The sequence below is a fragment of the Macaca nemestrina genome, chromosome 10 (assembly GCF_043159975.1).
Source record: "Macaca nemestrina isolate mMacNem1 chromosome 10, mMacNem.hap1, whole genome shotgun sequence".
Taxonomy (NCBI): Eukaryota; Metazoa; Chordata; class Mammalia; order Primates; family Cercopithecidae; genus Macaca; species Macaca nemestrina.
In genome coordinates, this window is record NC_092134.1 from 48,019,311 (window position 1) to 48,032,658 (window position 13,348).

Sequence of the window (13,348 nt, forward strand, 5' to 3'; positions counted from 1 at the left end):
TGAACCTAAGAGACCAGAGTTTTTTCCTTCACCCATATGAGGACACAGTGAGAAGGCATCATCTATCAGTGGCCAAATCTATCTTGTTAGTGCCTTGATCTTGGACTTCCCAGCCTCCAGACTGTAAAAATAAATTTCTGTTGTTTGTAAGCCACCCAGTTGATGGTATTTTGTTACAGCCTTAATGACCTAAGACATAAGGCTTGCCAGGAATTACTCGAAAATGATCGATATCATTTCAAAAATTCTAAACTAAAATTTCTAATTTAATTTTAAACACATCAAAATAAGGTGTAAACTACATATTAATATTCATAATACATCCTAAATTGGCTAAGGATTTGGATTAATTAAAGTGGTTTAATTCATGCATTTAAAAACATCAGCTTGTTTTCTGTGCTCCTCCGAGCTCGCCGTCTGTCCGGGTTTTTTACGTTTTAATTTCCAGGACTTGAACTGCCATGTCCTCTGAAGAAGGAAAGCTTTTCGTGGGAGGGCTCAACTTTAACACCGACGAGCAAGCGCTGGAAGACCACTTCAGCAGTTTCGGACCTATCTCTGAGGTGGTCGTTGTCAAGGACCGGGAGACTCAGCGGTCCAGGGGTTTTGGTTTCATCACCTTCACCAACCCAGAGCATGCTTCAGTTGCCATGAGAGCCATGAACGGTGAGTCCCTGGATGGTTGTCAGATCCGTGTGGCTCATGCAGGCAAGTCTGCTCGGGAAACCAGAGGAGGTGGCTTTGGGGCCCATGGGCGTGGTCGCAGCTACTCTAGAGGTGGTGGGGACCAGGGCTATGGGAGTGGCAGGTATTATGACAGTAGACCTGGAGGGTATGGATATGGATATGGACGTTCCAGAGACTATAATGGCAGAAACCAGGGTGGTTATGACCGCTACTCAGGAGGAAATTACAGAGACAATTATGACAAGTGAAATGAGACATGCACATAATGTAGATACACAAGGAATAATTTCTGATCCAGGATCGTCCTTCCAAATGGCTGTATTTATAAAGCTTTTTGGAGCTGCACTGAAGCATCTTATTTTATAGCATATCAATGTTTTGTTTTTAAATTGACCTGCCAAGGTAGTTAAAGATCTTTAACAGTTCCATCTTTTTAAAAATTTTTTCTGCCTATTTAAAGACAAATTATGGAAAGTTTGTAGAGCCTGAGTATTTTTCTTTTTACCAGTTTTTTAGTTAGACCTCTCAGGATTATTGGAGCTAGCAATAATTGATTCTGTCAAGTTTGGCCAGACTGGTTTCAGAAAATTAATGTGTATCCAGGACATTTTAAAAACCTGTACACAGTGTTTATTGTGGTTAGGAAGCAATTTCCAAACGTACCTATAAGAAATGTGCGTCAAGCCAGCCTGACCAACATGGTGAAACCCCATCTGTACTAAAGATAAAAAAATTAGTCCTGCGTGGTGGCGTACACCTGTAATCCCAGCTACTCGGGAGGCTGAGGCAGGAGAATCGCTGGAACCCCGGAGGTGGAGGTTGCAGTGAGCCGAGATAGCGCCACTGTACTCCAGCCTGGGCAACAGAGCGAGACTCCATCTCAAAAAAAAAGAAAAGTGTATCAATAACATGATTATCCAAGGGTATTTTCTAATTCAGATAATCAAACTGATTATATAGAAGAGTTGCTTTAAAATGTTTGCAAATGTCTTTTTTTTTTTTTTTTAAATACTGGAAGAAAAAAATATTCTGTTGTGTCTCATACAGTGCTTAGGATGTCTTTCACAGAGCTTATTAAAAAGATGAAACCTGAAAAAATAAAAATAAAAACATCAAATAAATATTCATTGAGCACCAAACATTGGTTATTTAGAGGCTGGAAACATGCTGCTGAAAAAGATAGATTCTTTGTCCTTAATGATGACAGAGATGGATGTATTATACGAGTAATAGGGACGAAATGAGTGTTGTGATAGAGTAAACATATAATGCTACAGGAGCAAATCAGAGGAGCGTTTAGCGAAATCCTACAGTATGGTTTCAGGGAAGATATCCCTAGGACATAGGATTACCAAATAAAATAGAGAATGCCCAATAACATTTGATTTTCATACAAACAATGAGTGATGTCTTAATATAATTATGTCCCAAGTAATATCTGTTGCTACATGTCTTGAATTTCCATTTGCTAAATTTGACAGTCCTACTTGAATACAACCTTTAAGTTTCAATCCGAAGGAAAACAATGCATTAGCCAAATGAACAGACAGAAAAGACCAATAGAGGCAAATGAACTTACATGTACAAGGTGAGTATTTAAGCATAGACAGAGTGCCTGAAGAGAAGTACATGCAGGTTAGTGTAGCAGGATTAGAGATTTGGATGAGGAAAAGATATGTAATCATATTCTGGATTGTGTGTTTTCTTTAGAGATGATGGAGAGCCATTAGGTAGTTTTGTGGTTAGTGCTATCAGAATTGTGATTTAGAAAAAAAACATCTGGAGTGGGACCAGACTCAACATAAGAATGATCCTGAGTGGGCCAGGTGCAGTGGCTGGTGCCTGTAATCTCAACACTTTGGGAAGCTGAGGCAGGAGGATCACTTGAGCCTGGGAGTTCAAGATCACTCTGGCAATATAGCAAAACTTCATCTCTGAAAAAAGAGGAAGAAGAGGAAGAAGAAGAAGGAAGAAGGAAGAAGGAGAAGAAGAAGAAGAAGAAGAAGAAGAAGAAGAAGAAGAAGAAGAAGAAGAAGAAGAAGAAGAAGAAGAAGAAGAAGAAGAAGAAGAAGAAGAGAGGAGGAGGAGGAGGAGGAGGAGGAGGAGGAGGAGGAGGAGGAGGAGGAGGAGAAGGAGAAGGAGGAGAAGAAGAAGAAGAAGAAGAAGAAGAAGAAGAGAAGAAGAAGAAGAAGAAGAAGAAGAAGAAGAAGAAGAAGAAGAAGAAGAAGAAGAAGAAGAAGAAGAAGAAAAGGAGGAGGAGGAGGAAGAGGAAGGAGGAGAAAGAGGAAAGAAGTAAGAAGACAGAAGGAAGAGGGAAGGAGGAGGAGGAAGAGGAGAAGAAGGAGGAGGAAAGAAGAAAGGGGAAAGAAAGAAAAAAGGAAAGAAGGAAGAAAGGAAGAAAGGAAGGAAAAGAAAGAAAAAGAAGGAAGGAAGGAAGGAAGGAAGGAAGGAAGGAAGGAAGGAAGGAAGGAAGGAAGGAAGGAAGGAAGGAAGGAAGGAAAAGAAAGAAAGAAAGAGAAAGAAAGAAAGAGAGAGAGAAAGAGAGAGAGAAAGAGAGAAAGAGAGAAAGAAAGAGAAAGAAAGAAGGTAGAGAGGGAGGGAGGGAAGGAAAGAAGGAAGGAAGGAAGGAAGATACTGAGTACTGTTAGTAAATTTACTGTGGGATGATAGTGGCTTGAATTAATATGATGGCAATACAGGTGAAGGGAATTAACGACTTAAAATAGATTTAGAAATTACAGTAGTGCTTGGAATTTCAGATCCTGAAGTCAAACTGCTCTACCACTTATGAGATGTGTGTGGTAATTTCCCAAAGAAGTGAAGAATACAGTTGTTTTATTCTAGGTAAGTAGATTTCCTCTCTGAGCTGCTTCTCGCTTAATATGGGCCTAATAATACATAGGATTGTTGTAGTAATAAAATAAATAATACATTAAAAACACTTATCATAAGATTTGATAGCTGATTGCCTATGAGTGAGAAGAGACAGGAATAAAATAAATAACACTCAAGTTTGTATTACAGAGGAAATAAGAGAGAAATGAAAAGCAGAAGTAGCCGAAGAATGGACTCACACAAATATAGTCAACTCATCTTTGACAAAGGAGCTAAGGTGATTCAAGGGAGAAAGGATACTTTTTTTTCAATAAAATACTGTTTTTCAACAACTAGACATCCACATACAAAAGAAAAAAAGGGAATCTAGACATAGGCCTTATACTTTTCACAAAAATTAGCTCGAAAGGTATCAAAGACTTAAGTGTAAATCATAAAACTGTAAAACTCCTAAGAAATAACATAGGAGAAAATCTAGGTGACCTTATGTTTGGTAACAACTTTTTAGATACAATACCAAAAGCCCGATCCACAAAAGGAAAAATTAATAAGTTGGACTTCATTAAAATTAAAAACTTCTGCTCTGTGAGAAACTTTGTCAAGAGAAAGAATTAAAAGCCATAGAACATGGAAAAATGCAAAACCTATATCTGACAAAGAACTTGTATTTAAAATATCAAAGAACTCTTAAAACCCAACAAGACAACAACAAAAAAAAATTTAAAAATGGGTAAAAGATCTGGGCACCTCACCAAAGAAGATATAGAGATACAAAACAAGTGTATAAAAAGATGTTCAATATCATGTTATCAGTGAATTGCAAATTAAAGCAATGAAATACCAGTGTGCATCTTTTATAACAAGTAAAATCCAAAACACAGACAACAGTAAATGTTAGAGAGGATGTGGAGCAAGAGGAACTCTCATTCATTGCTGGGGGAATTACCAAATTGTTGAATGATTTTGGAAGACACTTTGGCAGTTTCTTATAAAAGTAAGTAAACTCTTACCATATGATCCAGAAATCATACTCCCAGTAATTTACCCAAATAAGTTGAAATCTTATGTCCACACAATAATCTGCACATGATTGCTTATAATAACTTTATTCATAATTGCCAACCCTTACAGCAACCAAGATGTCGTTCAACATGAATGGATAAACAAGCTGTGTTACATTCATCTATATGATGTTTTTCAGTGATGAAAAATGAGCCAAGTCATGAAAATATTTGGAGAAAACTCAGATGAAATGAAGTGAAAGAAACAAATCTAGAAAGACTATATACCTTGTGATTATAACTGTATGATATTCTGGAATAGGCAAAACTTTAGAGACAATAAAAAGATAACTGGTTTTCAGAGGTTTGGAAGAAGGAAAGAAGGGATGGATAGGTGGAACAAAGGGGATCCTTAGGCCAGTGAATCTATTCTGAATGCTACCGTAATGGTGGATACATATCATTATATATTTGTCAAAACTCATAGAAAGTACAGCACCAAGAATGAACCCTGTTGCCAGCTGTAGACTTTAATAACAATGTATTCATAAAGTCATATCAATTGTAAAAATGTAGAGCACTAATACAAATATTAATAACAGAAAGGGGTAAACAAAACTCTCTGTGCTTTCTACTCAATTGTTCTGTAAACCTGAGACTGTTCTTGAAAATATGGTCTATTAATTATATGTACATGTTGTACAAAAGCAGGGGTAGGTTGGGATTTTATGTTCCATTTTCAGCCTCCTAATATATGGTGTGCCTGTGAGCACAAGTAGGTGATCAGATAAATAGCTCTGCTCTTTAGAAGGGAGACCCACACGTTCCCTTCCTCTTAAGGACCCCTTTGCTTTCCTCAAGATTACTCCCATGCTCCCAGTACTTCTCTGGTTTTCGAATTGGACTGCGTGTTTGTTTTAATACCTTATATCTTCAAGTTAGCTCCTTAGAAATCACTGAATAGATGGATGAGTGATTCATGTTAGTGAGGTAAGAGGGGACAAAGCAGTGAGCAGACTGGCTCAATTGCCTAGCTCAATCTCTGTCTTATATCTCACTAGAAGTTTGATATCCAGAAAGCTTAACTTCTCTGAGTCAGTTTTCTTACCTGAATAGGCGAATAAGAGAACCTACTCATCTGTCACACAGTGAGCACTGTTAAAGTGTTTGATCAATAAAATTGGTGTTAATGAATTTGTGTTCTTCCCTTATACAACTGTTGGGACTCCCAGATACAATACTTTAAGAGCTAACTGTATTGGAGGGAATTTCACACCAGCTAGCATTGCTGATGATTCTCTTGTCCCCTAAATCACATTAAATGTAAATATCTCTTACATCTATGCAGTGCCATCTACTGGTAAAAAAAAAATTAAAATTAAAATTAAAAATAAGTGGATTTAATATTTTCCTCATTAATAATAAAATTTTTAAAGCATCCAAATGTTTAAAAACATATTGAGACCTCAGATCTTTCGCTAGTCTGATATCTTTCCTTTGACCTATTTTTGGATTTTGAAAAAGCAGACTTTGCAAAACAAACAAAAAAATTTAATACATACACAAAATTTTAAAAGAAGAAATGCCTTTTTATTAATGCTTTGAACTGACTAGATTATAGGAGTTAAAATAATAACTTTCAATTTGCATCTAAGTGTCCAAATTGCTGAATGGTTTACAAACTCAGAAAGACAAATAAAAGAGCAAGGCCAAAGTGTTGCAGGCCCATGGTAGAGGAGTAGCTTCCATGGGGTTTATCAGCTGGGTTTACTCAAGATTGTGTCATTCACTTTAATAGCATTAGCTAAATACATACTCTAGGGAAAGTAAGAAAGCTGCTTACTTACTGTGCTGTCCAACGAATTGGTAGCTGCTCTTTCCATGAATGTCACATAAGATTTTAAACTTGAAGAATGGACTTTAGCTAGGTATAGGCTCCAGGAAAGAGGAAAATAAATTTTAAAAGAACAAGGCATAGATAAAAAGCCTGGGAAAGACACTATAGAAGGGACATCATGAGTAAGAGATAAATATATTAAAGAAGCTCATACAATGAGTATGAGATGGCAAGTACAATTAATATTTCCCTTAGGTACTGTAAATTGCCCTAAAATTGGGTTTTTCCTCATTTTGCAATAGACCTTAATACTGATCTCTAGTTTTTCTTTTATATGATGTTATCAAATTGGTTTTATCGATTTTCTTTCATGGCTTCTTGACTAATTTGACTTGTTGATATGGTATCTGAGAATAAACCTATGTGATTTTTAAGTGTTTTTAAATTCTCTTACATAGAAAGGCTTAAATAGAAGATGATTTTTTTATTCCATGTTTTTGATTTTTTGTGGTCAGATTCCATGAATATACAAGATTGTTGTGGAGTACTTTAAAAAAAAAAAAAAGCTTCTGTTAAAGGACTAGAATAAACTCAATCTGCCCCAAAGGGATTTGTTTGTTAATTGCTTTGGTCCACTTTACAAGGTCAAATCCATTCTCCTAATGACGAATCTCATCTGTTGTGGCAAAGAAAGAAATGTTTTCTTTCACTTCTACGTGTGGCAAGAGCTCATTCATCTCAGTAAGTTCTGAAGAGAAATCTAGCTACATCAGAGACAGGAGTATTCAAAGGGCAACTGATGGCCAGGAAGATATATGGAATTCACTTTCTTGAGACAGACATTCAAATGGTAACAAGTGATAGAAAACAGCTCTATATTTCAGCGTGATGTGTGTTCGCTCCTGATGATTAAACCCCCTGTGGGCCATCTGCGTTTAATGGGTTAGAACTACTTTGTAGCTGCAGTTTTTCCTTCCACTGCTCTCTTATTTATTTGAGAGGAGGCCGATCTCCACTCTTTAAAAGTTAAGCATGTAAGAAACCCTGCCAAGAGAATCAGAAAGAAAACGCAAATTTATAGCCTAGTGTTGTTTTAAGCATTTAGTAGTATAAATAAGAAGTGTAGATAAATGTGTACAAGTAGATGCATAAGTGACCCTTTGTTTATCTCAGTTACATTATTTGCCTAAATTCCAGAGCAGAATTAACCCAATTAGTTTATATAATGGCTTAATGCTGTCCCTCAACTGAGCTATTAGAAATATACATAACTGATGCTAGATGAGGGACAGTGTTCTTTTACCTATAAGTCAAGCCTTGGAGACTTCAGTTCATATCCAGTGATTTCTGTAGTTAAAAATAAGAATCCAGTGTGGAAATTATGGTAATTTGAAGCAATGTACACTATTGCTGTTATTAATGCAATCAAATTAAACTTATGGTTTAAAATAGCAATGATGATAATGGTTTTCTATATCTGTGGCTGTCTAAACTGAGACACGTCACATTTTACTAACATCTCATTACTTTTCTCTAACTTAGAAAAGTCAGCAGCCATAAGCACTCAATAAATATTTGCTGAATTGATTTGAACTCTGAGAACTGCGAGGTGAGATGGAACTGATCATCAGTGACATATCTGGCATCAGAATCTTGATTCTGTTCTGCCAAACAGTGACTTTAGCCAAAGCCAATGGAAACATGACATGAAGAATTTTAAATCTATGAAATCTTCACACAGCTACAAATGCTAATCTGAGTCATATAACTACATGAGCCTAGCAAATTCTCTTTTGCCATTATTTTCACTCTGAATATGTTGACTATTTTTAGGGTTTCTTTTCTTAATATTTAGTTCTCTTCCTAGGTCATTAAAAAATATTTCTAAGGTGTTTTTATGATTCCCTTTTTCCTGACTTTTTTTTTATTCCTTTGGACTAGAAAACATATCCACAAGGGTAGCTCCTTAGAACTTTAAAAACATCAATCAATTTCACAGCTGGGAATAGAGGGGTTTAGATAAGAGATAGTTGTTCTTCCATTAAAACTCAGTTTATACAATTTAGAAAACAGTTTTGTATAAAGTGAGACAGATTTTGGCCTGCTGAGGCAGACAAAGAGTTAAATTAAAGACACAAAAGCAATACACAGCTGCCTCTTTTTCTTCTCCCATTCACGGAGTAGGGAGTATTTTTCCTCTAATGACCTCAGAATTTTCTCTCTCTCTTTTTTTTTGGTCAGAGATCAAGGGGTACACCAGGGTGAAACCTTCTTCTTTTGGAACTTTACTATCAGCTTTCTGCAGATGTGCATTTTGAAGTACACTTATAATTTTTCCACTTTTTGTTATACATTTTATATATAGATAGATCTATTAATATATGCATGCTATTTTTTAATATTATGAAAGTTTCAGTAAATGTCACCCATCCAACTAAAGTGAATATTCCTTGAAAACAAAGTCTGTGGCTTGGATTTATTCATAACCTCCATGGCTAGCACAGCACATTAAAATATGAGCTCAGCACATTTTGTTTAAATTAATAGTATTACAGAAAACTTGAAAAACATTATTGAATAAAAAAATCATTTTTTGTTGAGCTTGAGAACTTTGGTCCAGTTAATAAACATAATAAAAAAAATAAAATGAAATATTTAAAATTAGAGAAAAGTTGTGGAATGATATAAATAATAAAGGATTACAAACATTTTAACTAGCATGAACATAGCTTTTCTAAACTTATTTGGGTTCTATTTAAAATAAAAAAGAGATAAAATGTCATTTCTATAATTCATTCATCTTTCAAGGTCTGTTTCAAATGTCATCTCTTCTCTATAGTCTTCCATGACCTATAAAATATTAAATTAATTAATCTCTTACCTGTTTTCCAATAGTATTTTGCTTGAGACACTTTCATGTCATACTGTAATTATTTGTTTGACTCTCTCTGGTCTCCCCAATCAGCATGTTAGTTTCTCTAAGGTCTTGGCTCAAAGTGGGTTGTCAGTAAATGTTTGGTATATTGAGCAAAACTGGATTTAAAAATTCAAAAATGAAGAGAAAGAAGTCTAACATTGACTTAATAGAAGGAAAAATTAAAGCCTATTTTAAAATAATTTCATTTAAGTACTTCACAGAATAAAATAAAATACTTTTAAAATGCATATTTAAATTATTTTTTTCTTTATCGCTTAAAAAAAAAGTCTGCAGAATAAGGAGGCATCAGGAGAGGCTTTTAACAGGAGATCCTTATACTCTTTGTCCCTAAGTTACCTCATAATGTGAAAGGGAGATGATAATTATACCCACTGTCACAAAATTATGAAAGTCAAATGAGAAAATAAATATGAAAGTGCTCTGTTAATTTAAAGCTTTATGCAACTTTTTAAAGGAGCTACCCTTGTGGATATGTTTTCTGGTTCAAATTTAAAAAAAAAAGTCGAAAAATATTCATAGAAACACCTTAGAAATATTTTTTAGTGAAGTAGGAAGAGGACCAAACGTTAAGAACGAAAACCCTAAAAATAGTCAACATATTCAGAGTGAAAATAATGGCAAAAGAGAATGTCCTACGAACCCTTTTGGCAATTCAGTAAGGTTTGTGAATTCTTACTTAGAAAATGATTTGAAGTAAAAGAAAATGCATAGGCTCAGCGAAACAAAGTATGTTCAAATACAGGCATCCAAATAGTTACAAAACTAACTCTACGATGTAGTGATATCTGTGCATCTTTATGATAGATCAGCAAGAGCCAGAAACAGAGCTAAAAACTATGTCAATGTTGAAGTCATGTTTGAAAATTGCCTTAATCAAATTATGAATTTTAATTATAGTTATTTCAAGGAATCTACAACAACTCTACATGAAAATATCCACTCTTTCTATTGGTGACAAATTCATAGGTGTTGCTAATACTACTGAGATATATTGTCTATATGTTAAATGAAAGAAAATGCTAAGTTTTATTCTAGATATTAGTGAAAATAAAGATTTAATTATTTTCCATCTCAGTTCATGGAAACTCTAAATTATATCCAGACAGGCATCCTCCCCTGTTTTCTGTGTAAATAGCTCATAGGGGGTTCCTTTTGCCTCCTACTGAAAAGCTGTCATGTTTTGACAATGCTAACAATTGTTCTGGATTATTCTCTTAAGCCTTTAAAATATACCTCAAGGTAAACAGGTAAAATAAATATTGCAAATATACACTATGTGAAGACACATGAAAAAACTTCAGTACATAATGTTTCTTTTTTTAAAAAAATCAAAAGTATACTATAAAATAGGGTCATGATGAAATTTTCAAGTGAAATAATGGATTTGCCCCTTGGACATGGAAAACACATAGTGGTATGCAATTCTAAGAATAAAAAGGTACTAAAAGGGCTTCTTTCAGTTCTTTACTATTTTATTCAGTAAAATTGAAGAATTAGCTAGTTCCTGTCTTGAAGCATTGTTCACCATCTTGCAGTACATTTCCCAGATTAATGATAATATGCTTATATAAAGAGAATTATTGAAAAAAAAATCCTCTTTCAGCATTTATTATTGCTATAAAATATCACATTTAATTATTTTTGAGATTTTGGGCCATAAATGGGGCTGTACCGCTAGACGTTTCATTTAGGACTTCATTTGCATATTTGACCACCAGTGAAATTATTTAAAACTACCTGGCATATATAAAATATATATAATAGGATTTAGAGGCTAAGAACTAAAATATTATTTAATGTATCACTTTAATAAGTAGATTCTCTTGCAAAAAGTCATACTTCTTAGTCAATGCAATATATGAATTCCTATAAGGAAATAATATCTGTTGGAATTTTAAATGCCTAATTTCTTAAAATAGAAATAGGTTAAAGAGAACAATTATGCATTAAATAATAAAGATATATTTTTATATTCTAATTAGAGAGAAGAGAGGTCACCACCAACTGGAATTTTAAAAATAAGATCCTTTAATCTTTCTCCTAAAATATTTGGTAGTGTGAGAAATATTTTAATACACAATATAGCTAACATAATTACTTATTGTATAGAATACTATCTGAATTAAATGTTGAAAGACAGAAATAAGAGCCACTGATAAATTTAGAAAATTAAAATTTTCAAAGCTTACATAAACACTGTAATTGATCTTTTCACTTCTTATTTCATCCAAGGAATTTTTTTTGTTGCTGGTTAACTAAAACTATAGTATTATATATAGAACAGCATTACATAAAACAGATGGAGGCCGGGCACGGTGGCTCATACCTGTAATCCCAGCACTTTGGGAGGCTGAGGTCAGAAGTTCGAGACCAGCCTGGCCACTATAGTGAAACCCTGTCTCTACAAAAAATACAAAAAATTAGCCCGGCGTGGTGGCAGGCACTTGTAATCCCAGCTACTCGAGAGGCTGAGACAGGAGAATAGCTTGAACCTGGGAGACAGAGGTTGCAGTGAGCTGAGATCGCACCCTTGCACTCCAGCCTGGGCAACAAGAGCAAAACTCCACAAAACAAAACAAAACAAAACAAAACAAAACAAAACAAAACACACACACACACACACAGATGGAGATGATGTGTGAATTATACCATAGCAGTCACAACAAGCACCCGGTGTCTGAGATGAGAAAATAAAGATACAAAGAGAAAACAATGGCATATTGTCTTGAGAAGAACCGCATTAAGTCCAAAGGTATTTGAGAGAAGAAAGTAAAGATACAAAAAGAAAACAATTGCATATCATCTTGGGAAGAACTGTGTTAAGTCCGATGGTCTGCCTGTTATCCCTCCCTTGAAGGCAAAATAAACAGTCAGATGAAACGATGAAGCTAATACATTCCCATAATTTATACACACAATTTCATGAGTTTCCTCAAGGTTATATAGGTTACATAACTGTTATTCCTTTAAGATATGTTCTCTGGACTCAGAGCAAAGACTGCAGCGACTTTATTTTTCTACTTTCATAAGATCTTATGTAAGAAGAAAATACTTACTATTTAATATTCATAAAAATAAATAAGACACCTTCAAAAATTTATAAACCATTTCTTAAATTTCATTTTATCCTTAAGAAACTGAAACCTTACCTAATTCTCCCATAAATTTATCTGTTATCCTGAGGTTCAAGGGTTAACCACATTGCTCAAGAAAAAGAGTACAAGAAACATCTTTTAAACCATGTGTGCAAGGAAAATGTATGGAAGGGGCAAATAGGGGATGAGATAGCCATGGGAACAAATGTCCATGTGGTTCAAATTACTTAATATACCAAAACTCCTAATAATACTATCAATAATGAGCCCAAATAAAAGTAAATAAAATGTTCCTTAGTTTTTTCTTTTAAGAAAAGTGTATAACATCAATATGAATTCTAGTATATGAAACAAATTCAGAAAGAGAAAGAGAAATTCAGGAAGTTCATTTTATGTACTTTGTTTTAGCTTTATTTTATCCTATTATATCAAAAGTTCATTTTATTTTATTTTTGGCAACTTGAATACATAATAAAAATTCGCTGTATAAAAAAGGAAGTTGGAATGTTAACACAGGAAAATTCATGAGATTCTTATTGCCATAATACAATCTGAGGCATGGCTGAGGGTAAGAACTTCAGGCATGTGTTTGTCCAGGCAGATTGTGAACTCATGAAGGACAAGAAACAAGAACTATGATTCCACTATTTATTTTATTATTGCAAATAGTCCTTTTTCTACTATGTTTTTAAAATGTGTGAATTATATTTATACAGAGAATTGTATACGTAAAACCTTAATTAAAAAGATGTTTCAACTGAAAAAAATAGTTATAGAAGCTCCAACTAATTATTACCTAATTATTAAGTATAAGGAGTAAAAGAGTAGAAAAAACTAAGGAAGAAAATGAAATTCAAACCTGACTATATGACTGCTGTCTCTCATGTGAAAAATATATGGAACTAGCCAAGGGATACTAAAATTTAAATTAAAGCAGAAGAAAATGAAAATGAAC

General features: G+C 34.2%; 1 pseudogene; it reads left to right on the forward strand.

The window, feature by feature from the left end:
- The first annotated feature begins 372 nt into the window (after nucleotides 1-372).
- Nucleotides 373-1,778, forward strand: LOC105473264 (RNA-binding protein 3 pseudogene; annotated as a pseudogene).
- The last annotated feature ends 11,570 nt before the right edge of the window (nucleotides 1,779-13,348 follow it).